The sequence below is a fragment of the Narcine bancroftii genome, chromosome 4 (genome assembly GCF_036971445.1).
Source record: "Narcine bancroftii isolate sNarBan1 chromosome 4, sNarBan1.hap1, whole genome shotgun sequence".
NCBI lineage: Eukaryota > Metazoa > Chordata > Chondrichthyes > Torpediniformes > Narcinidae > Narcine > Narcine bancroftii.
In genome coordinates, this window is record NC_091472.1 from 247,092,078 (window position 1) to 247,119,402 (window position 27,325).

Genomic DNA, 27,325 nt, shown 5'->3' on the forward strand with positions numbered 1-27,325 from the left:
CACCTCCCTCTTTTTATCAGATGATTGAATGGGCCTCTTATTAGTAAAATGCTGCTCCTCTTGCACAGTTTTAAACTGAACTTTTTCTCTGAATCACTGTACTCTGCACTTTTGTCTTATTTTAAACCGCCTGTTATAATCAAAGATGTGTTGATATGACTAGGTATCTTGCAAAACAAAGTTTTCCATTGTATCTCAATTTAAAAGGCTAAAAACATTGCAATTCAATTCAGTTCAATTCTTGCCAAACAAGCAGACCATCCATATCATTCTCCAGCTGTAGAAGGATTTACATCAGTGTCAACCACACAGACAGTTTGTGTCCCATATCCTAACTTCTTTATCATCTATACAAGTCCAGATTATTACAAAGAGCAAGTGACTAAATATTGAGCTTGTTCATCCCCTTTGGTTCCTACCTCTGGACCAATTTTGGATCCGATTTATCATTTTCAGTTAGATGCCATGGGCTTGCACCTTCTTGACTAGCCTGTTATGCGGGGCCATGTCAACCCCTTGTTAATATTCATACAGATTGCATCAAATGTCTTTTATTGGCCCTCTTTATCTCCTCAAAGAATTTAATCAAATTCTTCATCCCCCTTAACAAAATCCACCCTGTCTGTCTAATGTCCCACAGAATATATTCCAATAATGTGTCTTCCCTTTGAAGTTAAACCAATTGGTCTTTAATCCATAGTTTAAAGTTTTTTCCCATTATAAACAATTGCAAATGTTAGCAGTCCTCTAATGTTTCGGCACCGCTGCTGTAGCTTGAGATAAGTCATAGATTATAATCAGGTCCTCCACCATTTTTATTTCTTTTCTTCCTTTCACAGCCTGGAATTTATATAATTTGAACCTGGTGGCTTCCCACTTTGAACCCCATTAATATTTCCTCTTTCACCATGTTTATACCATCCACTATTTCACAAGTTCCCTCAACAACAATATTGGTTTCTTCGCCCTCTTTTCAAAGGATAGTTACAGAATTCCTTATCCACATTCTCTGCCTCCCTACATATTACCATTTAGTTGCTGATTGGTCTTATTGTTTCCTTAGCTAACCCTTTGCACTTTATGGAGCTATCAAATTATTTGGATTTTTTAATGCAACTTTCCAGTACTTTTTCTTACTCTCTCTGGCTTTTCTAAATTCCCTTTTAATTTCAACCCTACATCTTTTTACCATGGTTTAATGATACATTAAGCTCTCAGCTACCCAAAATGGGATTTCCCTTTTGACTTTACCTTGCCCTCTATGCACCTTATCTTTCAAGAAGCTTCAGGTTCAACAGTCCACTCATTCTTATTTGTGGGAACATGCTGATCGTAAATCCCTTCTTGTAAGTCTCCCAGGTTTCTGACACTGATTACCTTTCATATTGCTGTTTTCAATCTACTTAGTGCTAAATTGTTTCTCAGATGAGTAAAACTGGCCTTATCTCTGTTCAGAGCCTTTACTTCCATTTTAATCTGTGTTCTTTTCCACAGCCAGATGAAGTCTAAATGAATTAAGATTACTATCACCAAAATGTTTTTTCGCCAAGAGTCTTCTGACCTCCCGAACCTCATTCATTAATACTAAATCCAGAATTTACATACTTTCCGATTCTAATGGAGCTTCTCTTATCCTGGCTATAAAAGTTATTCTGTATGTAATTCAGAAATTCTGTGGCCTTTTTGTCACATCCCAGGAAAATTACATTAACAAAGCACAAGATGAATGCCTGTATAAAATGATGCAATTTCGATTGTATTATAAAGTGTCGGAAAAGCATTCAGTCACTTTCTTGTGTCCGGTGGTCCCGAAGTGAGACAGGACGCAGACTGGGAGACCGACCGGTTTGTTGAGCACCTTTGCTCAATCTGCTGCAGCAGCAAGAAGCTCCCAGTGGTAAATCTTTTTGATTCCACACACCATTCCCACACTATATCCATCTGTTGCCTCATGCACGGTCAACCCAAGGCTACTCGCAAGTTAGAGGGGCCACACATATTCCTCGTGGACAGTTTGCAAACAGATGGCATTGACATCAATTTCTATTGAATTCCTCCTGTGAGTCTCTCTCTTACCCCTTCCTCTGTCTCCTTTCCTCTAGCTCTTCACCCCCTTCTCTTCCCTCTCCATTCTGTCAGTTATCCTCTACACTTCTCAGTTCTTTTTTCACCTTCTACCCTTTCACCTGCATCCAACTGTGATCTCATCCCTGATAGTCTGTGGTCCTCCCCCTGCCCTCACTTGCTCCTTTCCTCTCTTCCTCCCACCTTTTATTTAGACACCTGCCTGTTGTTTGTTCATGCCTTGACGAAGGACACAAGCCTTAAATTTTAGTTACCCTTTGCTTCCTGTGGATGCTGCATGACCTGCTGAGTTTCTCTAGCGCGTTTGTCTATTGCACTTAACCCCAGCAATTGCACACTTTCTTGTTTAACACTTTCTTGTATGATGGTTAACCATTTGCCTTGACACAATAGTTCTGAGAAGACAATGACCTCAGCTGGTTAAGGGTAATCCAGGGTGTCATCTCAGGAGGTCCCATGAATTACTCAGATCATCTAATGGTGGCTGGCTTCAGAGGGCTATCACTGTTACCAGCAGCAGACTGCTAATGTCCTGTTTTTCTATAGGTAATAAAAATGGACTTGTGGAAGTGGTTCAAAGGCTATTTTCCTGACTTTATGTTGAAGCAGATTGTTCTCTGGAGTTGTGCAAAGGGGCAGAACAATGCAGTGATAAATGTGATCTTGTCAGCTGAACCAGTGAGTGGGATGCCCTTGGAAATGTGAGGGTGACATCAAATTAGCAAATATTCTGACAGATATTAACCATTAGAACATCTGCTATTGAAGTGCTATGGTTCTTTGAAGAATCACGGAGGTGTGGAGATAGAGATGTCAAGCAAGTTTTTGCACTCCTCCTGTGCCAATTTTCTTTCAGAGGCTGCACAGAAGCACAAAGACCTCAATGGAGCAAAAAAATGTTGTAATTGAGGAGAATTATAGGGCACATGGACTGTGATGTTCAAGTGAGCAAAACATAACTGTTGGAAAGCTCAAAAATAAAACACAAAATGATGGAAACGTTCATTGCTCAGAAGGTAGCAATGACAGAGAGATTGAGATAACATTTTAGATCAACAATACTTAATCAGGAATGGAACATTTGACCTGAAACTGACAATGAGTATTTGACGTGAAATTTTAATGCATCTTCTTTGTCCACAGATCCTCTTGCTGAGTGTTCCCAGCGTTTTCTTAAATGAGAGATTTGAAGAGTGCCAGTAAGGTTTGTAAATGGGAAGCATTTCTTGTCTTAAGGTAGTCAGTCTCTGCCAAGAGTGAGGAATCTCATTTATACTTCAGCAAGGCTGATAGTGATCATTTTGGACTTAATTGATTCTTTCTTCTTTCTTTGGCTTGGCTTCGCGGACGAAGATTTATGGAGGGGGTAAAAAAGTCCACGTCAGCTGCAGGCTCGTTTGTGGCTGACCAGTCCGATGCGGGACAGGCAGACACGATTGCAGCGGTTGCAAGGGAAAATTGGTTGGTTGGGGTTGGGTGTTGGGTTTTTCCTCCTTTGCCTTTTGTCAGTGAGGTGGGCTCTGCGGTCTTCTTCAAAGGAGGCTGCTGCCCGCCAAACTGTGAGGCGCCAAGATGCACGGTTTGAGGCGTTATCAGCCCACTGGCGGTGGTCAATGTGGCAGGCACCAAGAGATTTCTTTAGGCAGTCCTTGTACCTTTTCTTTGGTGCACCTCTGTCACGGTGGCCAGTGGAGAGCTCGCCATATAATACGATCTTGGGAAGGCGATGGTCCTCCATTCTGGAGACGTGACCCATCCAGCGCAGCTGGATCTTCAGCAGCGTGGACTCGATGCTGTCGACCTCTGCCATCTCGAGTACCTCGACGTTAGGGGTGTGGATTAAATCTTTGCAAATGATTAAGCCCTTGTTGGAACATGTGGTTGAAACGGAGAACTGAACGGGGAACTTCAAATGTCTCCTTATAGAAGAGAAAACCAGTGCTCACTTTAAAATCAGGAACTTTCTGGCAAGCCTTGTTAGCTGCAATACTTCAGTCGTGTAAGGTGGCAGTCACACTCTCTGAAGAAAGTTGTTGTCATGGATTAAAAGGCCTTGTAATTGTGTGAGTGTTAGGTGTGATGAGAACCCATTCAAGGATAAACAATTACAGAAAGGTGCTTTCTTCAGAGGAGCACATGGTGGGCAGTGAGGAACGTAACCTGGGTTTGCTACAGGACGTAGATCAGATGGGGGACTGGGCTAAGGAATGGTAGATGCAATTCAACTTGGAAAAGTGCAAGGGGCTGCATTTGGGTAAATCGAACCAGGGTAGGATTTACACTGTTAACCCAAGGCATTGAATGGTATGGAGCAGAGATACCTTGGGGTGCACTTTATAGATAGCAGCACAGGTAAGACAATGCAGTGAAAATTGTTGGGGATGCTTGTCTTCATTGATCAGAGCAGTGAATACAAGAGTTGAGACAACATTTGGAATATTGTGTACAGCTTTCGGCAACTAGCTGTAGGAAGAATATTGTAAAGTTTGAAAGGGTACAGTAGAGATTGCTGAAATTGTTGCCAGGATTAGGAAAGTTGAGTTATCATGAGAGACTGAAAAAACTAGGCCTGCTTTCCTGAGAGATTAGAAGATTAAGAGGGGATCTTATTGAGGTCCATAAAATAATGAGGGGCATTAATAAGGTGAACAGAAACAAACCCATTTCCTAGAGTTGGTGAATCTAAGATAAGGGGGCATAATTATAAGATAAGGGGGCATATAGAAGAGATGTGAGGGGACAGTTCACCACTCAGAGGGTGGTGGGAAAATAGAATGTGCTGCCAAAGTGGTGGAAGCAGATATGCTAGCTTTCTTTCAGAAAAGCTTGGTTCACTAAATAGATGGGAGGGGATTAGAAGGGTATGGGTCTGATCCGGATAACTGGAACAAGCTGGAAGCCATGGATAAGCTGTTATTGGAGTATTATCCAACAGGTCAGACAGGAAACTGGACCGCACAAAAAAATTTCCAGATGCTTACTCCTGGAGGGTCATTTGACCAGCCAGGCTGGTTGAAAGTCATTTTCCAATGTCAATCATGGTTAGATCCACCCACAGTTGAGGCTGCCATGCAATTTGTTCTCCTAGGTCACTTGGGTGCTCCTGAGCTGCATCTCCAGCTGGCTGCGGTATAACGTCCACTGCTTGGAGCTAATTGCTCTCTTTTTCCCTGGGAATGAACCCTAGCTCCACTCCAGGTATCAAGTCATGGGTGACGCTGGAGAACCAATTGTAAGGTGTGTGCTGGTAAAGGGTAGGGGGGCTATTGTGGTGCATACCTGAGAAGGACTATTGTACCTTATCAGTGTAATCACTCTGTGATTAAACAGTGTGCCGTGCCTGCTAGTGAGTGAGGGCAGGTGGGTAGTATTTATTTCACTCTTCCATTTAGCTGTGAGAACAGGGATTAGTAGCGATCCATCATGCGGATATCAGTTGTTTAGCTGCATCCAATGAACATGAATTGAGTATAGATTCCTTGTCTCTGTGTGTGTGTGGTCCCTGTTGTGACTTTCCCCTGCAGATAAAGAAAGATATTTGTCTATGATTTAAACTGCATGCAGATTTTTCACTTCTTCAACCATCTGAACCCTTTCTCCACATCGCACAAGCTGGGCTTTTAGTCCTGTTTCTATACTGTAGACTCTCTGGCTCGATGAGTTTGCACAAAGGGCCTCTTCATTCTTCCAGATCCACCCAATCAATACTGTTTTATCTGCTGGTCCTACCCATACGTTCTCCTTGCACCTAATGATTACATAGGCAGAGCCCCAATGAAAGGGAATGAATTGATTTGTCACTAAAGTACAGTGAGAAGGGTTCTTCAGCAAACAAACCAACATTACATATAGCCATGTAAAGAGCATCATTTATAGAGATTAGAATTGCAATGAAAAAGAAGATGACTTGACACCAAGCAAGGGCAACATGAGAGCACTGTTGTGAGGTTCATTCAGGAGCCTGAAGGCTGCAGGGAAGAAACTGGCTTTCAGCTTATTTGTGTATGCTTTTACACTCTTGAGCTCATCATGGATGCATGAGGCAGCATTGAAGCAGTCGTCAATGAAGCCAGGGCTGGATTAATGTAGTAGTGAAAATAGCATATGCTACGGGCCCAGGATTTTCAAGGGCCCCCATGTTTATGTACTATGAATTATGAGAAACATATTTGTTTTCATCTTTGTGCAGTGGTTATGAGAAATCACATTGATAGTCTGTGTTAGTAACCCCAATTAAAAGGTGATAATAGACTAAAATTGCTAACCTTAAAGGTGGGGGGGGTTCTCCACTGTCCTCACTGCCTCAGTCCTCACCCAACCCTATCTAACTCCCAATGCAGCAGCAGGGGTGCAGCGCTGCCAGAGTTCACCAGAGCACCACTCCGGCATCTGATCTGGCTGCTTCAGGGCTACCCCCGCAGCTCGCAGCGATGGCTCAATGTGGGAGCAATAGCTGTCTTTGTTACCCATAATCCCCCATGCAACTGGAACCACTCTGCATTTCTCTAGTGCTGGCAGAGCACTTCCAGCTGCATGGGGGATGATGGGTACGAAGATGGCCATAAATCCTGCATTGAGCTGTCACCACCGCCATAAGTAAGTTTTGTTTTAGCAAAATGTTTGAGTAAGTTTTAACAGGGAAGGGGAGGGGCACAATTTCAGTATAAGTGTAGTTTGAGTGTAACTGAAAGTGCAAAATGTGTAAGTAAGTTTTAATGGGGGGGATCTATTTCAGTGCTTGGCATAGGTGCTATGTTCCCTAGATATGCCCCTGGTAGTCACTGAATATCTGATAAAGTTAGTTAAGACAATTTAAAACTTACCAAAATGGACATGCAGGGTCAACGTCAGAACTCTCTCTGTTGGATGCGGGGGGGGAGGGGGGAGCACAATTACACTTCTCCCTCATTCCACATGCACCAGCGGGCACTATTTAGGACCCTGCATTTGCCAGCTGGCAGAATTTAGGGCCCCTTTAAAATAAATGCTACAAGCCCCGCAATACCTTAATCTGGCACTACATGAAGCAGAGGAAGAGTTAAGGAGCCTTGTTTGTGTAGTCTTGTAGCATGGATTGTTCCACGTACCCAACAAAAAGGCAGACTTAGCTGGGGTGCATGTGAGTACCCATGGCTACCCCTCCAATTTGGAGAAAGTGGGATGAGTCAAAGGAAAAGATATTAGGGGTGTGGACAAGTTCTGCCAGCTGGAGGAGGGTGGTGGTGGAGCGGAAATGGTTGGTGATAGTGGAGGGGAAATGGTTGGGTCTGTTGTTAAGGAAGAAATGAAGGACTTTGATCCCTTCAGTAGGGGAAATGAGATGTTCAGTGATTGGATATCCATGGTAAAGATAAGGGAGTCTAGTTCAGGGAACTGGATGTCGTTGAAGTGATGGACGATGTTAAGCATCTCAGATGTAGATAGGGAAGAACTTGATCAGGAGGGACAAAACTGAGCTTATGGATCTTTGGTAGGAGGTAGAACCAGCAATACGGGGTTTGAAACAATGAGGTTGGAGGCTGTAGAAGGGAGATGACCAGAGTGATAAGTTCTGAGATAGTGCATAAGATGCGTATGAGTTTTGGGGAGGTCCTGTTGAAGGGGTAAGTAGGAGGAGGAGGAGGAGGAGTTTGAGAGTTGTCGACTGGCTTCAACCAGATAGAGGTCAGTTCACCAGTCTACAACAGCACCACCCCTGTCTATGGGTTTGGTGAGGTTGGGATTAGTGTGGAGAGAGTGGAGGACAGTGTGTTCCAATAGGGTGAGATTAGAATGAGTGAGGGGAATGGTGAAGTCAAGACAGTTAATGTGTTGGTGACAATTGGAAATATAAAGGTTTAGAGCAGGCAGAAGGCCAGAGCGAGGTGTCCAGGAGAAGGAAGAAGGTTTAAGGCAGAAGAAGCAGTCTGTATTGGGCAATAGAGAATTCTGTAGGCATGGAGCCCATGGAAGAACAGTTTAGCATCATGATGTGTGAGGAACTCATTGAGGTGTGGGCAAAGGAGTGTAGAATATGAGGCCACTGCAGAGCACAGAGCATTCTGTCTCCTAGAGTGGAAGGTCAGAGTTGATGGTAAAAACCAGGCAAGGGTTGGAGTGGGGGGGGGGGGTGGTCAATGGGGTGTGGTGTGTTGGGGGAGGATGATGGAGTGGGTAAGGAGGTGGAGGGAGAATCTAAGGGAGGGAGGGGATGGTTTGGGAAGTCATAGTGGGGAAAGGGATGGTGAGAGGCACCAGAGTGAGAATCTGCAACGGAGGCCACAGCCTCATGGGTGAAAGTCTGCATTGGAGGCTCGGTCTGTAGGCTGCCAACACCAAACTGCACTGGAGGAGGCAGAGGTGGCAGTCGTCAAGGAAGTAAGCTTGATAGACACCAGGTGAGTTATAGAGCCAGTGTTGAAGACATGGACCCAGCAGAGGATGAAGTGTAGGAGAGGTGTGTGGCAAGCTGTGGTGTGATGTTTGGAGCTGTGATAATGAGAGAGCGAGGATCCGCTGATATCCACGCAGGGATAAAGGTGAGCTGGTGTAGTGCCTGAGTGCCAGCATTTTGGGAAAGCCTGCAAAGGCAAAGGCAGCAAGGACCCTTAGCCAGCCTGCCCCTCAGTGCCTTATAGAGGTAAAGTTTGATTTTGTGAAATAGAAAGTGTCAATGACGTTCCTCATAAACTGCGATGCCTGAACTGTGTTTCACATCCAGGAAGTTAACAGGAGGAGATTGAGCAGGAAAGTCTCCTTTGTAGTTTGTGATTGTAGTGAAATGCATTTCCCTGAGCCCATCATCATGGCACCATGACTAAGGGCTCGGGTCCAAAACTTTGGTTATACCCCTTTTCTTACCAGAGATGCTGTGTCACCTAAGTTTCCCCAGCACCTTTGTTTATTGCAATGAGGGGAGGCTGTTGTTAAAACTGTGGGAGCAGTGCAGGCATGTCTGTGGGCTTCTGCACCAAGTCTTTTGCAGTCATAGAAATAAATGAATGAATGAGATCTAATTTGTGGATGCATTCCTTGTTTGGGCATCACTATTCTGAATCAGGTGAACAGGAGGAGGGGGTTGCTTTGAAACATTTTTTTAATTCATTGTTTCGATCTGAACATTGGTAGCAAAGCTGCCTTGTCCTGGATATTGGCTAGATTCTTGACCACTGCTGGTACTGCATTAATTCCACAAGAGGAGGTGTTCCATCACTCTCCTATTTTGTCAGAGAGGCCATCGGGAGGCAAAACATGATCTATTTCCAGAGGACATCCAGTCTCTAACCTGGTCTTGCATTCTTATTTTTATGGCTGGTGCAGTTGAGTTTCTGGTGTATGGTGACCTCCATTCCCCCTTCCCCCACCTCACAGGATACTGATGTTGGAAGAATTGTCAAAGGTAACCTTATTGTATATCAAGAAGAGGTGGTTAGACTCTTCCTTGTGGGAGATGTACATTACCTGATGGATTTGTTTTTTTTTATTAAAAAGCTATTTATTTGAAGAATCATTAATAATAATACAAAATACATTCCATAAAGAAAATTTTATATGAATATATATTTTAAAAATTAAAATAAAAAAAGAAAAGAAAAAACAAGAGAAAAAATATATAAAAAATAAATCTATTCCCCACCCCCCCTCCCACCCTATCAGCCAGCTCTCTTAAGGAGAGCTAAAATTATATAAACAGAAACTAAAAGTATATAATAAATCAAAGTATATTTAAATGCATATATTCCAAATACGGTAACCACTTATTAACAAAAAATAATAATTGTCATGTAGATTATATGTAATTTTTTCCATAACAATACAAGCTTTCAATTCTTTATGCTAATGTATTATATTAATCACTATATTATCTTTCCATGTACCTGTACTTGCTACACATTTTTGAGCTACAGATAATGCTAAATATATAAATGCAATTTGAAAGTTATCCAACCCTAATCCCCTTAAAGGAATCATATAACCCATTAAAAAAATAGATGGAGCTAATGGTAATTTAAAATTATATCATTTTTCCAAAATTAACTTAATTTCATGCCAAAATGGTTGTACATGCACACAGACCAAACAGCATGTAAAAAAGTGCCAGTACATACACCACATCTAAAACAAGAATCCAAATTACTAAAACCATATTTTTTCAATTTCTCTGGGGTTAACTACAACAGATGTAGAAAATTATAATTAACCATTCCATACCACACATTCATCAATTTAGTCACACTATCATAACACATATCTGCCCATTAATCTTCAAGAAAAACAAAAGATAAATCATTTTCCCATTTAAGCTTAAACTTCTCCCATTCCGACTTATCCATATTGCCTTGTAATACTTGATACATAACAGAAATTTAACCCTTTTTTGGTATAGAAGAAATCAAAGACTCGAATTCCATCAATACAGGTAAAATCATCTCTCTACCATACATATTTTTCACCAAAGATCGAAGTTGATAATAAACAAATAAATAATTTTCAGCAATATCAAAACGCTCTTTCAATTGATTGAAAGAAAGAAACTGTCCTTCTATAAAACAATCCTGTAATGTTTTTATACCCTTAGAATCCCAACTCTTTATATGACTATTAAACATTGAAAAAGAAATAAGCTCTTTCAAAGAGTTTTTTTTCAGGATTTAAATAAAGTTACAAGATAATTTTTATGGAAAGGTAAACTACCACGGGTAGCATTAAATAAACTTACTTGAAATATACGTTAGGTGGGCTTCAATTACTTCATTTTCAAAATTATTATGAAGCAGCCCAGTTGAAATTTATTAGTAAATTGATGGATTTGGGCCAGTCCCCTGAGTTGAGCTAAAGTTGAGATGGCATGTTTTTCTGAAGTCGAGGTGTATCAATTTATATTTCGATGGAATGTAAATTTGTTGAGGGAATATAATACGCCAATATTAAAACATCTATTAAAACTATGGATTTAAAAAAATAAGATTTTAGCATCAAAAGGCAAATTATCAATTTTAACTCCATTATATAATTATCAGCTTATTTCTTTTTCAATGTTTAATAGTGACCTGATGCATTTGTGATGTAAATACAGTAAAATCTGCATTTGAAACAATTAGCACCCTCTCAAGCAACCAGCGAAAAAATTGTTGAAAATAAATATGAAAGCTTGAAATTGGTGTTTCCCCCCCCCCCCCCCCCCACCTCAATTCACCAATCCACCCCACCCACAATCTCAGGAAACCAGCAAATTCACTTATCTGGTATCTACTAATCCACAGAGGTGCTGGATATTGGGGGTTTTACTCTATTACCTGCAGACGATCTGCTCACGTCTGTCGAGACCTTGCCACAGACTTTGCAGTCACCAATGAACATCCTCATATCTGATGGTTTGATGGAAGCAGGATCATTGATCAAGGAGCTGAAGATGGTCAGGCGACAGACACTGCCTTGAGAAGTCTTGCATAGAAGTCCTGGGCCTGGGTTCATTGGCTTCCAATAATCACAACCATCTTTATTTGTGCAAAATATGACTCCAACTACTGAAGTGAATTCCCTTTGAAACCCAGCTGATTTCAATTGTACCACAGCACTTTAATGCAACTCTTGGTTAAATGTGACTCAGTGTCAATGACAGTTGTGCCCACCTCACTTTCTGCATTATTGGACTACGTTGGTATGCAATCTCTGATGGGGACAGGAACCAAGAGAGTGGTCCTGGTGAAATCCAAACCTGGGTATTGGCTAGTAAGTGCCATCTGATAGTCTCATGGCAACTTTTCATCTCACTTTCCTGAATTATATTAGACTGACTCTGCAGCTTGGATCCAGACCAATTTTTGAGAGCAGCCCAAATTTTCACATTGTCATTTAGTTACAACTGTTTAAGCAGTACTGGAACAGCCTGGCAAGAGATGTACCATATAATCAACAACACCATATAATAGTTGACATCTTTCCCCTCACCCCTTTTTTGGCCCAAAGATATTTTTGTATGACCCATGAAAAATTTGACACCCTATTTTTGACCCTGACAGCCCTCCTATCCAAGCTCCAACAACCTGACAGTGCACACTCACACTGGCTACTCTCCTAGCAGAGTTCCTGATGCCCCAGCTGCCTACCCACTGGCACTCTCAACAGCCCAGCCTCCTGCCCATTCAAGCACCCGACTATGGATCCTCACCCCAGCTGCTTGCCCATCCAAACTCCTGATCATGGATCCTCAACCCGGCCGCCCACCCACCCATCTGAGCTCCCAAACATAGACCCTCCCCCAGTTGCCTGCCCATCTGAGCTCCAAGCTACAGACCCTCACCCTGGCCACCTGCCATCTGAATTCCCAATGCCCAGGCCACCCACCCATCTGAGCTCCCAACCATGGACCCTCATCCTGGTTGCCCATCCATCTGAACTCCAGATGTCCCAGATGCCTGCCCATTGGAGCTCCTGACTCCTTGAACAATGGAAGTAGTTAGAGGACAAATGTTTGACCCATGTAAAAGTTGACCTCTCCTCCCCACCGATTTTGGCCCAAAAAAAGTGGTCGAAAAAATGTGACGATTACACTTCAAGTACAAGTTTTTAGCAGAGAGACAGCCTGAAGACTACCTGAATGCATCCCCGATCCAAACACTGGCACCTCCTGGACTACGTTCTGGTGCGAGGAAGAGACAAACGAGATGTGCTCCACACCAGGGACATGCCCAGCGCGGAATGCCACACTGACCACTGGCTTGTTCGCTGCAAACTCAACCTTCACTTCAAGCCAAAGTTCAAGAACAGTGGTGCCCCCAGAAAGAGGTTCAATGTTGGAAACTTGCAGTCAGACGTAGTGAGAGGAAACTTCCAGGCAAACCTCCAAGCAAGGCTCGAGGATGCAAACTGCCTCACTGACACGTCTCCTGAAACCCTCTGGGATCAGCTGAAAACGGCCATACTGCAATCCACTGAAGAGGTACTGGGCTTCTCTTCCAGGAAAAACAAGGACTGGTTTGTTGAAAACAACCAGGAAATCCAGGAGCTGCTGGCAAAGAAGCGATCTGCCCACCAGGCTCACCTTTCAAAGCCTTCCTGGCCAAAGAAAAAATGAGCCTTCCGTCTCGCATGCAGCCACCTTCAGCGCAAACTCCGGGAGATCCAAAATGAGTGGTGGACTAGCCTCGCCAAACGAACCCAGCTTAGCGCCGACATTGGCGACTTCAGGGGTTTTTATGAGACACTAAAGGCGGTTTACGGCCCCTCACTCCAAGTCCAAAGCCCGCTGCGCAGCTCAGACGGCGAAGTCCTCCTCAGCGACAAGATCTCCATCCTCAATCGATGGTCAGAACACTTCCAATCCCTTTTCAGTGCCAACTGGTCAGTCCAAGAATCCGCCCTGCTCCAGCTCCCTCAACAACCCTTGAGGCTAGAGCTGGATGAGGTCCTTACCCGGGAAGAGACATATAAGCAATGGAACAACTGAATAGTGGCAAAGCAGCAGGTATGGATGGAATCCCCCCCAGAGGTCTGGAAGGCTGGCGGCAAAGCTCTGCATACCAAACTGCATGAGTTTTTCATGCTCTGCTGGGAGCAAGGAAAGCTGCCTCAGGACCTTCGTGATACCATCATCATCTCCCTGTACAAAAACAAAGGCGAGAAATCAGACTGCTCAAACTACAGGGGAATCACGCTGCTCTCCATTGCAGGCAAAATCTTCGCTAGGATTCTCCTTAATAGACTAATACCTAGTGTCGCCGAAAATGTCCTTCCAGAATCACAGTGCAGCTTTCGCGCAAACAGAGGAAGTACTGACATGGTCTTTGCCCTCAGACAGCTCCAAGAAAAGTGCAGAGAACAAAACATCACCTTTGTTGACCTCACCAAAGCCTTTGACACTCTGAGCAGGAAAGGGCTTTGGCAAATATTAGAGCACCTCGGATGCCCCCCCAAGTTCCTCAACATGGTTATCCAAATGCATGAAAACCAACAAGGTCGGGTCAGATACAGCAATGAGTTCTCCGAACCTTTCTCCATTGACAACGGCATGAAACAAGGCTGCATCCTCGCACCATCCCTCTTTACTATCTTCTTCAGCATGATGCTGAAACAAGCCAATAAAGACATCAACAATGAAGACGGTGTTTTACATCCGGTACCGCACGGATGGCAGTCTCTTCAATCTGAGGCGCCTGCAAGCTCACACCAAGACACAAGAGCAACTTGTCCGTGAACTACTCCTTGCAGACGATTCCGCTTTAGTTGCCCATTCAGAGCCAGCTCTCCAGCGCATGACGTCCTGTTTTGCGGAAACTGCCAAAATGTTTGGCCTGGAAGTCAGCCTGAAGAAAACTGAGGTCCTCCATCAGCCAGCTCCCCACCATGACCACCAGCCCCCCAACATGTCCATCGGGCACACTGAACTCAAAACGGTCAAGCATTTTACCTACCTCGGCTGCACCATTTCATCTGATGTAAGGATCGACAAAGAGATAGACAACAGACTCGCCAAGGCAAATAATACCTTTGGAAGACTACACAAAAGAGTCTGGAAAAACAACCACCTGAAGAAACACACAAAGGTCCGCGTGTACATACCCACGTTCTTGTTCGGCTCCGAATCATGGGTCCTCTACCGGCATCACCTACGGCTCCCAGAATGCTTCCATCAGCGCTGTCTCCGCTCCATCCTCAACATTCATTGGAATGACTTCATCACCAACATCGAAGTACTCGAGCTGGCAGAGTCCGCAAGCATCGAATCCATGCTGCTGAAGACACAACTGCGCTGGGTGGGTCACGTCTCCAGAATGGTGGACCATCGCCTTCCCAAGATCATGTTCTATGGCGAGCTCTCCACTGGCCACCGAGACAGAGGTGCACCAAAGAAGAGGTACAAGGACTGCTTAAAGAAATCTCTTGGTGCCTGCCACATTGACCACTGCCAGTGGGCTGATATCGCCCCCAACCGTGCATCTTGGCGCCTCACAGTTCAGCGGGCAGCAACCTCCTTTGAAGAAGACCGCAGAGCCCACCTCACTGACAAAAGACAAAGGAGGAAAAACCCAACCCCAACCAACCAATTTTCCCTTGCAACCGCTGCAACCGTGCCTGCCTGTCCCGCATCAGACTTGTCAGTCACCAACGAGCCTGCATCAGACGTGGAGATACCTCTCCATAAATCTTCATCCGTGAAGCCAAGCCAAAGAAAGAAGAAAGAAAAGACAAGTTTTTAATATTCAATGAAATTTTGTGCTGACATTGAGGGTTTGCAGGACTCATTATTCTTGGCCATTTCTTGATATCATGGATAGATGTATGACTGGAGACTGGCTTTTGCAAAAGTGGCTACCCATGGGAGAAGCAATGGATCACCTGGCACTTCTGCCACAATATCATTGTAAATGTCTTAGTTTTTGTTTGCACTCCCATGACCCTGCCGTTATTGAACTGGGGATGTACGTGGAGCTCCTGCTCTTGTTAGGTCTTTAATGGTCCACCATCATTTATGATGGTGCATCTCTTAGCAACTTTTACACAAGCATATAACCATAACCATATAACCATTTACGGAGCAGAAACAGGCCATGTTAGCCTTTCGAGTCCGCACCGGTTCACTGATTGATTGTAAACTTTCCTATTAGTAAGGGAATTGCTCCATCTGAGACTATCTGAAAATGCAGAGAGTTCTAAACATGGCTCAGGCCATCACATACACTCCCCTCAATTACTCCATTACACTTCTTGCTGCCTTGGAACAAAGCCAACATATGAGGTCTTGTCCACCCCTGGCCACACATTTTTGTCAGGTGTGAGATCAAGCACTGCCAGATTCATGGACAGTTTTTCCCCCACCATTATCAGTCTCCTGAATTAATTTCACACATGAAAAATTATGTTGCATTTTCTCCGCACCATCTGATCTCTTTCTATGATTCTGCGCTTCCCTACCATGTCTGACACTTGTACTGGGTATGTGCTGTCTAGCTGGACTGTGAGAAAAAACACACTTTATCACTGTATCTTGGCACATGTGACAATAAACTAACCTGAAATTTGGAGCCAGGTGTCAGGACTGCAGAACGTTGATCTGATGAACTGGTTGTGAGATTTCTTAACTCTGTCTGTGGCCTGATGTTTCTGAAAATAACTAGGTTGATTTCTCTTCATATTCAGATGTACATGATGCTACTCCCAGAATGCCCTTCTCCTATCATTTAACATATATTCTCCACACCTCGGCCCCCTGAAAAGCCGTGGCTGAGATGAGTAGAACCCTATCCAAGGTGAACCCACACAAGGTGGAAGGACCAGGCAACATACCTGATCAAGTACTGAAGGATTGCACAAAATAATTGATGGAGGTCTTCACAGACATCTTCAACACCTCACTAAAGCAGTCCATTGTTCCTGCAGGATTCAAGACAGCCATCATCATCCCAGTACCCAAGTGGGTAACAATAACAGGCCTCAATGACAACCGCTTTGTGGCATTGACCTACATCATTATGAAATGCCACAAAGCACATAACCCAGAGACGCTGGTACTATTTCAATTCATCTATCAAAGAAACCATTCCACAGAAGATGCTATAGCCTTGTCAATTCTCTCTGCCCTGGCCCACTTTGAGAACTGCACCTCATACGCCAGGCTGTTGTTCATTGACTTCAGCTTAGCATTTAATACAATCATTCCCTAGAGGCTTCTGGAGAAGGTGTCATTGCTGGGACACAATGCCCCTCTTAGTAACAGGATCCCGGACTTCATAAATGGAAAGATCACAGTCTGTCCGGGTCAGTAGCAGAATGTTGAGCACCATCGTGCTGAGTACTGGTGTACCTCAGGGCTGCATGCTCACCCACTCCTGTTCATGCTACTGACACATGGCAGTATCACCAGATCCAGCTCCAACAGTGTCATCAAGTTTGCAGATGGCACAACAGTAGTTGGCCTCATCAGCAACAACTATGAGTTGCACTACAGAGAAGAGGTGGAGAATCTTGTGAACCTGAATCTCAATGTGGGCAAGATGAAGGAGATGATCATGGGCTTCAGGAAGACCAGGAATGACCACCCTCCACTACACATCAACAACTCTATAGTAGAGAGAGCGGAGAGCACCATGTTCCTTGGAGTTCACTTCACTAGTGACCTATCGTGGACACTGAACATCTCATTTGTCAGCAAGGAGCAACAATGACTGCACTTACTGAGAAGACTGAAGTTGGTAAGGCTACCGTTACCATTATCTCAACCTTCTTTAGGTGTTCTATCGTGAGTGTACTGGCTAGCTGCATTACAGTTGTGGTGGGGTTGCTGCAAAGAAATGGATTGGAGGTCAATCCACATGACATATCAACGTGATCTACCCGGATCAATGTCTGAAGAGGGTGAGCAAAATTATTGAAGATTCCTCCCACCCTGCGCATCTTTCAGTTGCTCCCATTGAGGAAGAGGAGCATCAGAGCCAGTACCATTAGGTTGAGGAACAGTTTCTTCCCACGGGCAGTCAGATTGCTGAATAGGTAAAGGAACTGCTCACACTAGCCATCCGAGACTCTTATATCCATGAAACAATATTTATTTTTTTGTACAGCTGAATACTTGTTCCGGCATGTATTGTCTGTATGTGTGTTACGTCTGGCTGTGTGTCTGCATGTTTTGGACTGAAGACTGTGGTTTTGTTGGGTTGCACTTGTACAATCAGATGTTAATAAACATGACTTGAAATGACCCCTGGTTTGATGGTAGAGTTGGAGACATGCATGTGGGAATACTGATGATAGTGGTGTTCATTTCTGTTTTGAAGAGACATGACAGTCCATATTGGCATCCATCCTCTCTTTTCTAAATGTATCCCCTTCAGCACATTTGTAGAACCACATTACACAATGGTATCTATTCATGGTATAAATAAATAAACATTGCCTCCAAAAGTCATGGTTAATTCTACTAAACCTATCATTAACTGATGCATCTGCTAATAAGGTAGATAAAATGTTGGGTCCTGTGAGACAACCCTTGTAGATGCCTGTAGTGAGTGAAAGGGTCTTTAGCATTCCCACAGCATCTGTGTCGATAATTGATGTGACAAATAGGCATCTGAGTTGCACTTGCTTATGGGGCAGTTGACCTTGGAGGCAACAAAGAAATCAATATCAGAGTGAGACTTCAGTGAGATCAGAGGCTGTTGTCCTGGGCAATGGTAGGGGCCTGGGAATGGCAGCTGTTTGAAAGTATGGTCAGATTTCAAACATGATATAAACAAAAGATAGACAGTTGATACTTCCTAATTTCTCTCCCTTTATAAATTATAAACTGGCAATCAAGGTTGGGATGAATAGGAAAGGGAAGTCAATGGATATTTTCTATAACCTAGACCAGCTATTTTCAATGAGGGTGGAGAACCTTGTTCAGGGCATGTATGTGAAGGCTAATACCTCACCATTTAAGAGCAATCAGGCAGAAAGATCATGGGTGACTGTTGTTCCAGGAGTGCACCAAGGCCAGCTGGCACCCAAACAGATGTTTCCATTGGGATACCTGCTTTCTCAGGGAGTGAGGCCAGTGAACGGTATCATGGTTCAATTGCAGGGGAAACGAAGAAGAGTGAATAGACCAGTGATGATAAAGTGTTCTATTTTTTTTTAAAAAGAATTGATTCTGTAGACATGAATCTAATCTATCCTATTATCTTCCTTGGTGCCAGGGTCAAGGATGTCACAGAATCACTGAAAATCTTCCTGAGATGAAGCAGAAGTTGGGTTCACATTATTATCAATGCCATAGGTAGAAAAAGAGAAGGCCCTAACGAGACAGGAGAGAGATTTCAACTCAAGATCTTAGAAATCTCATTCTTGGGATTACTCCTCAATTTACGAACTAATAGATACAGAAATTAGATAGGAAAAAATGACTGTCTGGAGAGTTGAATCCAGAGGGAAGATTAAATTGATGAAGCCATTGGACTATTTGAAGAGAATTGAATTGTTTATTGTCATGCGCATTAAGTGAAAAATTTTGTTATATGTACTCTCCAAGCAAATCAACCCATAATTAAGTATAGCAAGTAGTGAAACAATAAATCAAAAGCAAAAAGTATAGTATTACAGTAAATCCAATAGAGTGAAGGAAAATCAGAGAGTGTTGGGTATAGTGTTACAAGGACAAAGTGCAGGATATAAAGAAGATACAGATACACAGTGCAGTAACATCTTTTATCATCAAGATCAGATCAATGTTTCAGATGTGGAAAAGAAGTTGAACTCCCCTTCCCCCCAGCTCCCCCAACCACTCTACATGTTTGAAGGTTAGTTTTTGGGGAATTTCTGTTAGTAAATTTCTACAACAAACTACTAGTGTTGCTTTTCTGTTAAATCCCAAACTATTATTGCTTAGGAAATTTTGAAATTATAACTTCTAAATTATCTTTCAGATTCTTAATTGAAATTTGTTAAGTTAGCTTTAGTAATAGCAAGGAAATGTATTGCTGTTACATGGAAATCTAATGTTTAATCAACATTAGAAAGATGGCATACAGAGATTCAAAGTTGTTTTCCTTCAGAAAAAATTACATATAATTTTTTGTAGTTCTACAAATTTGGAGTCTGTATGAGAGAATAATTAGATTAAAATTATAATTTTTATTTTGATTCCTCCTGATCAGTGAAATTTTCCACAAATTAATAATAATTTTTGCAATATTTTTTGAGATCCTTGAGTGTCATCTGAATCCAATGAATATACTGCTGTTATTATGTTTGACAATAGAATTAGATTAGTTATTGGGATAAGGTTAGGGGGGGTTTAAGGGTTTTTTTTTTAGTTTTTAGTTTTAGTAGTGATCTTTATTTCTTCCTTTTCTTTTTATATATTTTCAATGTATTTCTCATTCTTTTCTTTGGCTTGGCTTCGCGGATGAAGATTTAAGGAGTGGGGTAAATGTCCACATCAGCTGCAGGCTCGTTTGTGGCTGACAAGTCCGATGCGGGACAGGCAGACACGGTTGCAGCGGTTGCAGGGGAAAATTGGTTGGTTGGGGTTGGGTGTTGGGTTTTTCCTCCTTTGCCTTTTGTCAGTGAGGTGGGCTCTGCGGCCTTCTTCAAGATGCACGGTTTGAGGCGATATCAGCCCACTGGCGGTGGTCAATGTGGCAGGCACCAAGAGATTTCTTTAGGCAGTCCTTGTACCTTTTCTTTGGTGCACCTCTGTCACGGTGGCCAGTGGAGAGCTCGCCATATAACACGATCTTGTGAAGGCGATGGTCCTCCATTCTGGAGACGTGACCCACCCAGCGCAGCTGGATCTTCAGCAGCGTGGACTCGATGCTGTTGACCTCTGCCATCTCGAGTACTTTGACGTTAGGGATGAAAGCGCTCCAATGAATGTTGAGGATGGAGCAGAGACAACGCTGGTGGAAGCGTTCTAGGAGCCGTATGTGATGCCGGTAGAGGACCCATGATTCGGAGCCGAACAGGAGTGTGGGTATGACAACGGCTCTGTATACACTTATCTTTGTGAGGTTTTTCAGTTGGTTGTTTTTCCAGACTCTTTTGTGTAGTCTTCCAAAGGCAATATTTGCCTTGGCGAGTCTGTTGTCTATCTCATTGTCGATCCTTGCATCTGATGAAATGGTGCAGCCGAGATAGGTAAACTGGTTGACCGTTTTGAGTTTTGTGTGCCCGATGGAGATGTGGGGGGGGCTGGTAATCATGGTGGGGAGCTGGCTGATGGAGGACCTCAGTTTTCTTCAGGCTGACTTCCAGGCCAAACATTTTGGCAGTTTCCACAAAACAGGACGTCAAGCGCTGAAGAGCTGGCTCTGAATGGGCAACTAAAGCGGCATCGTCTGCAAAGAGTAGCTTTGGCGCTGAAGAGCTGGCTCTGAATGGGCAACTAAAGCGGCATCATCTGCAAAGAGTAGCTTTGGCAAATACTAGAGCGCATCGGATGTCCCCCAAAGTTCCTCAACATGATTATCCAACTGCACGAAAACCAACAAGGTCAGGTCAGATACAGCAATGAGCTCTCTGAACCCTTCTCCATTAACAATGGCGTGAAGCAAGGCTGTGTTCTTGCACCAACCCTCTTTTCAATCTTCTTCAGCATGATGCTGAACCAAGCCATGAAAGACCTCAACAATGAAGACGCTGTTTACATCTGGTACCGCACGGATGGCAGTCTCTTCAATCTGAGGCGCCTGCAAGCTCACACCAAGACACAAGATGTATTTGCAAACATTGAAATATTGTTATTTGTTATAATGATCATATATGTTGATATAAATAAAATATTCAAGGATCTATACTGAAAGGTAAGACAATTGCTAGGTTGGCATTTAAAGAAAAAATTGATTCGCCAAGCAATTTTCCTTTTAAGATACAAAGTCCCAAAAGGATACATCATCTGCTCATGCATGACAGGAAATGGTATTTAATCAAAAGAAGAGCTTTTAACTTAACTATATAACCATTTACAGCATAGAAACAGGCTAATTCGGCCCTTCTAGTCCATGTTGAACAATTTCTCCCTCCTAATCCCACTGACCCACATTCAGCCCATACCTCTCCCATCCATACACCTATCCAACCTTTCCTTAAATATTAACATCTATTTTGTACATTTTATTTATTCAGCACATATGTCAAAAATTAAGAACATTATAATAGTTACATAATAAAAATTAACAAGTACATGTTGAAAATTTATAAAAACTAAAAAAATTAACATCAATCTCACTTCTACCATCTCTGCCAGAAGTTCATTCCACACCTCACCACCCTCTGCATGAAGAAATTCTCCCTCATGTTTCTCCTAAACCTTTCCCCTTTTACTCTCAAGCCATGCCCTCTTGTTTGAATCTCCCCCACTCTGTGGAAAAAGCCTATCTACATTGACTATCTGTCTCCCTTATAATTTTGAATACCTCAATCAAATCACCCCTCAATCTTCTACACTCAGGGGAGTAAAGTCCCAGCCTGCTAAATTTTTCCCTGTAACTCAAACCCTGATATCCTGACAACATTCTCTCTCGTAAACCCCCTCTGCACTCTCTATTCTGTTTATATCCTTTCTGTAATGCAGTGATCAAAAATGAACACAGTATTCCAAATTTGGCCCCATCAATGCCTTATACAACTTCAACATAACATCCCAACTCTTGTATTCAATACTCTTAATTTATGAAAACCAACATACCAAATGCCTTCTTCACCTCCCTAACTACATGTGATTCAACTTTCAAGGAATTATGTACCATGACTCCAAAATCGCTTTGTTCCATTGCACTCCTCAGTTGTCTACATTTTAACATGCATAACCTATTTTGATTAGTCCTACCAACATGTAGCACCTCACATTTATCAGTATTAAACTCCATCTGCCATCTTTGAGCCCACTCTTCAAACTGTCCTATATCACCCTGTAAGCTTTGATCATCACTGTCCACAACCCTGCTAACCTTTATATCATCTGAAAATTTACTAATACAATTTGCCACCCCATCACCTAGATCATTAATATACATGACAAACAACCATTGGACTCAATACCAATCCCTGAGGCTCTCCACTAGTCATTGGTCTCCAATTTAATAAACAATTTTCCACCACTACTCTCTGGCATCTCTCATCCAACCATTGTAGAATCCATTTCACTACTTCATTAATAAACTAATTCTTCCATCTTCCTTACTAAACTCTTACGGGAAACCTTGTCAAAAGCCTTACTAAAGTCCAAAGAGATAACATTCACCGCCTTCCCCTCATTAACCTTTTTAGTAACCTCGAAAAACTATAAGATTTGTTAGACATGCACTACCATGTACCACACCATGCTCACTACTTCAAATTAATCCCTGTCTTTCCAAATAGTTGTATGAAGCATCTTTAAGCAAACTTTCCATTAATTTAACCACCACTGATGTTAGACTTACAGGCCTATAATTACCAGGTTTACTTTTGGATCCTTTTTTGAACAGCAGAATAATATGAGCCACCCTCCAGACCTCTGGCACCTCCCCCATGGCCAGTGACATTTAAAATATTTCCATCAACGCTCCTCCCTCTAACCTCTAACCCTCCTCAGGGTCGTAGGGAGTATTTTGTCAGGACCCAGAGATTTATCATCTTCATTTTTTTAAAAATATCCACCGCTACCTCCTCATTAATCCTTATCTATGACCTCCCTACCATATTTCTTCACTTTATCCGGCTCAATATTCTTTTCCTTAGTGAATACTGAAGAAAAAACATTTTAAATTTCTCCCATCTCCTCTGACTTCTCACGGAGCCTATCCCCCCCTCCCCCCCTCATCTTCAAGGGGCTCAACTTTATCCATCACTCTTCTTTTCATGTACCTATAGAAGCCCTTTGGATTTATTTTTACTTTTCCTGCCAAAGCAGCTTCATATCCTTTTAGCCTTTCTAATTTATCTCTTTTTTTTAATAAAACACTCATTGTATTCCTCAAGCAATTCATTTATTCTCTGCTGTTTATACATATTGTGCACATCCCTCTTCCTCTGAATCAAGTTCCCAATATCCTTTGAAAACCAAGACTCTGATAGTTTCTAGCCTTTCCTTTAATCCTCAAAGGGACATACAGACTTGGTGCTCTCAAAATTTCTCCTTTGAATATCCTTCATTTATCTGCTACATCCTTCTCTGAAAATATCTTATCCTAATCCACACCCTCCAAACCAAATATTTTCTCATCCCCTCAAAATTTGCTTTCTTCTAATGAAGAATCTCCACCTTTGGCCCACCTCTATTCTTTCCCATTACTAGCTTAAAACAAATAGTATTGTGATCGCTAGACCCAAAGAGTTCCCCAACACAAACCTGTCACCTGACCTATCTCATCCCCTAATAGGTGATCCAATACTGCCCCCTCTCGAGTCAGTTCTTTTACCCACTGATTAAGAAAACTTTCCTGAACACAAACTCTAACCCATCCAGCCCTCTTAGTTAATGTGCAGAAAGTTGAAATCTCCCATAACTACCACCTTGTGTTTATTACACATAAACACAATCACCTTATAAGTTTTTACCTCTAATTCCTTCAGCCCATTTGGTGGTCTATAATACACTCTCATTAATGTTTTCATGCTTCTGCCATTCCTCAATTCTACCTAAATAGGCTTGCTGGATGATTCCCCCCAAACCATCCTGCCATAGGACTGCTGTAATGTGCTCTCAAATAAGCAATGCAACTCCTCTACCTATTATCCTCCTGTTCAATCATGCCTAAAACAACAGAAACCTGGAATATTTAACTGCTAAACATGCCCTTCCTGCATCCAAATTTCACTGATGACCACAATATTATATTTTCATGTATCTATCCAGGCCTTAAGATAATCCTCCTTGTTTACAATCCTCCTGACATTAAAATATATGCACTTAAGCAAAAGTTCTCCACAAATACTCCTTTGGGTACCATCTACTTTTACCTCTTTCCCTCCTTTATTAATTTTTACAGTCTAAGGGTTCTTCCTCTCTAATCTTAGTACTCTCTTCTGATTCACACACCCCTGCCGAACTAGTTTAAACCCTCCCCAACAGCTCTAGCAAACCTGCCCACCAGAATATTGGTCCCCTTCCAGTTCAAGAGCAGCTCATCCCTTTTGTACAGGTCAGACTTGCCCCAGAAGAGATCCCAATGATCCAAAAATCTAAACCCCTGCACCAGCTCCTGAGCCACACATTCATATTCCACAATTTCCTAAGATTACCACCCTTGAGGTCCTGCTTTTCAACTTCTTTCCAAACTCTATATAATACTTCTTCAGGACTTCATCCCCACTTCTAACAATGTTATTGGTCCCCATATGGACCAAGACTTCTGGCTGCTCACCCTCCAGAATGCTGTGGATTCAATCAAACACATTCCTAACCATGGCACCTGGGGGAGCAACATACCAACCAGGATCCCCAATTTCATCCAGCAAACCTCCTATCTGCTCCTCACCCAGGATTTTGAAGTTCTTAACCCTTTCCCACTGCTGACCCCTTGACGAGGACTGGCCCGTGTTATCCTTATTTCCTTTTCCTTAAGTCCACAATCAGCTCCTTTGTTTTGCTAACAAAGCTGTTGTTGCGGCACCACTCAGTGAGCTCCTTCCTGTACGCTTCCTCATTGCTGTCTGTGATTCTGGCGATGACTGTGGTGTCATTGACCAGCTTTTTTTCCATCTCCATCACATCTGCTCGAAGGATGAGGTATTCAATTCCTGAATATCCAAGGAGTCCTCCTTCAAAAGATAAGGCTTCCCTTCTACTGCCATCGACTCAGCCTTTACCCGCATCTCCTCTATTTCCTGCACATCTGCCCTGGCAGATTCTCTTCTGCTCTCCCACCCATATCCACCTGTTGGCCTGTGCTCCTCCCCCTGCCCCTTCTTCACTCCTCCCCCCAACCTTTTTATTGAGGAGCCTACTTGTTTTTTGCCCATACTTTGAAGAAGAGCTCAAGTCCAAACACACTGGTTATATCCCTTTGATTCTCACAGATGCTGTATGATCTGCTGAGTTTCTCCAGCACTTTTTGTGTGTTGCACTACAATCTCAGCATCTACAGACTTCCCAGTTTAACTCCTGGTGCATTGTGTGTCGTATTTGTCTCCTTAATAAAAAACAAAAGACTTTACCTGCCATGGAAACATTACTAAAATTATTAATTGGAATGATTCCACTGAGGGAAACAAATGAGGATAGATTGAATAGAGTAGACCTGGATTTTCTAAAGTTTAGAATATGAGAAGAAATAATTTGAAACCAATAAAAGTCCTTTCATCTCTTGACAGGCTGAAAGTAGAGAGGATATTTTTCCTGACTGAGGAACCTAAAACCAGGTATCAGTGTCAGAAAAAGGAATAGATTATTCAGAATGGAGCTGAAAAGAATGGGTTGTTTTTTCTCTCATTTTAGGTGGTGAATTTTGAAATGGCTGCAGAAGTTCGATGATAAATGATGAGAGTTTATTGGTCATATACACAAGTACCAAGTAGAGATGCAGTAAAATTCTTAATTGATGAAGCCACCACAAGTACGTAAAATACAGCAACAAGCATTGAAAACTAAATTTTAGTAGGTGTATGGCTGTTATATTCATGGAAGTGAATGAAATGAGGCAGTGCAGGAACATTTAACTGCAGTAGAATATCGGTGGTGATTGCAATCAATGACAAAACTGCCTCAAAGGGTCCAAATAGCCCCATTTATATGCTTTTTATGGAAGGATTGGTCTTCATTGCGAAGAAACTGCGAGTATATCAAATGGTCTGCACAGCCTGACTGTGGTTGCAGATTTAGTGCAATAGACCTTTTAAATAACACTGCTTCTGAGCCAAAAGCATTTGTCAAGACTGATTTTGTTGTGACCAACAGTGACTAAATTATTTGCTGATGAGAATTGCTCCTTTGGAAGTCATTTGGCTATGTATGATGCAATACCCGTGAACAAAAAAATTCACTCAAAAGTCAACAGGCTGCAACAACTGTCATGACACCCGAAAACATGCACGATATTACACTAGCCCACATTAACATATGACAACATGCTTTTTTGTGCTTTGATATTGTCACAGAGCATGGAACATATTCTTTGGGCCAACTAATTCATGCTGACCAAGTTGGCATTCTTGTCTGGCCCTCTTTGCCGACATTTAGTCTGATCCCTATATCTGCTCAAATATCTTTTGAATACCATGTCCTCCTCTTTCATAGTTCTTCTGGCAGTTCATCTGACCTTTAACCTGGAGGAAAACTGAGGGAATAAGTTAAAGAAAGTAGATGAAAGGAAGAAAGACTGGATAGGAAATGAAAAGGGTGAGGGAGCAGCTGGGTAGGACTGTTGGGATTATAACTGAAAAACCATCTAAACAACTCAGATTAACTGCAGAATATTCCAAATTCATGTGCATGCATACATGTGCAGTATCTGGCAGTTAAATATATTAATAAATGTAACAAAGGAAATATAATATTCCTTATTTTGGGAAGCAAAGGAATTAAGTTAAATATGAATTCAGATTTTTTTTAAAGTAAAAAAGGCAAAGCTCCTACTATAAGTATTTCTACTGGCTTGTTGACCCATGGCAAGTTTTTGCCAATATTTGCTCAGTTAGGAGAATTACAAATTGCAATGCAACTTAACTTATTAGAGTTTAAGCTGCAATGATTTACTGCAAGGAACTATATCAGAGCATGACACCTCTATAGATAAGTTCTTTTGAATAATGGCAGATCTGGGAATGTAAGGTTATTTTAGTCAAGGACAAGCTGCTAAGAATTTAA

At 42.4% G+C, this 27,325-nt stretch overlaps 1 long non-coding RNA gene across 1 annotated transcript in view; it reads left to right on the forward strand.

Moving 5' to 3' along the window:
• The window catches only part of LOC138761823 (uncharacterized), a 79,308-nt gene that overhangs the window by 13,842 nt on the left and 38,141 nt on the right, over window positions 1–27,325 (forward strand). Inside the window, exon 3 of the long non-coding RNA XR_011356531.1 lies at window positions 3,229–3,289. This is a non-coding gene — a long non-coding RNA (uncharacterized lncRNA). The remainder of the gene's footprint in view (window positions 1–3,228; window positions 3,290–27,325) is intronic.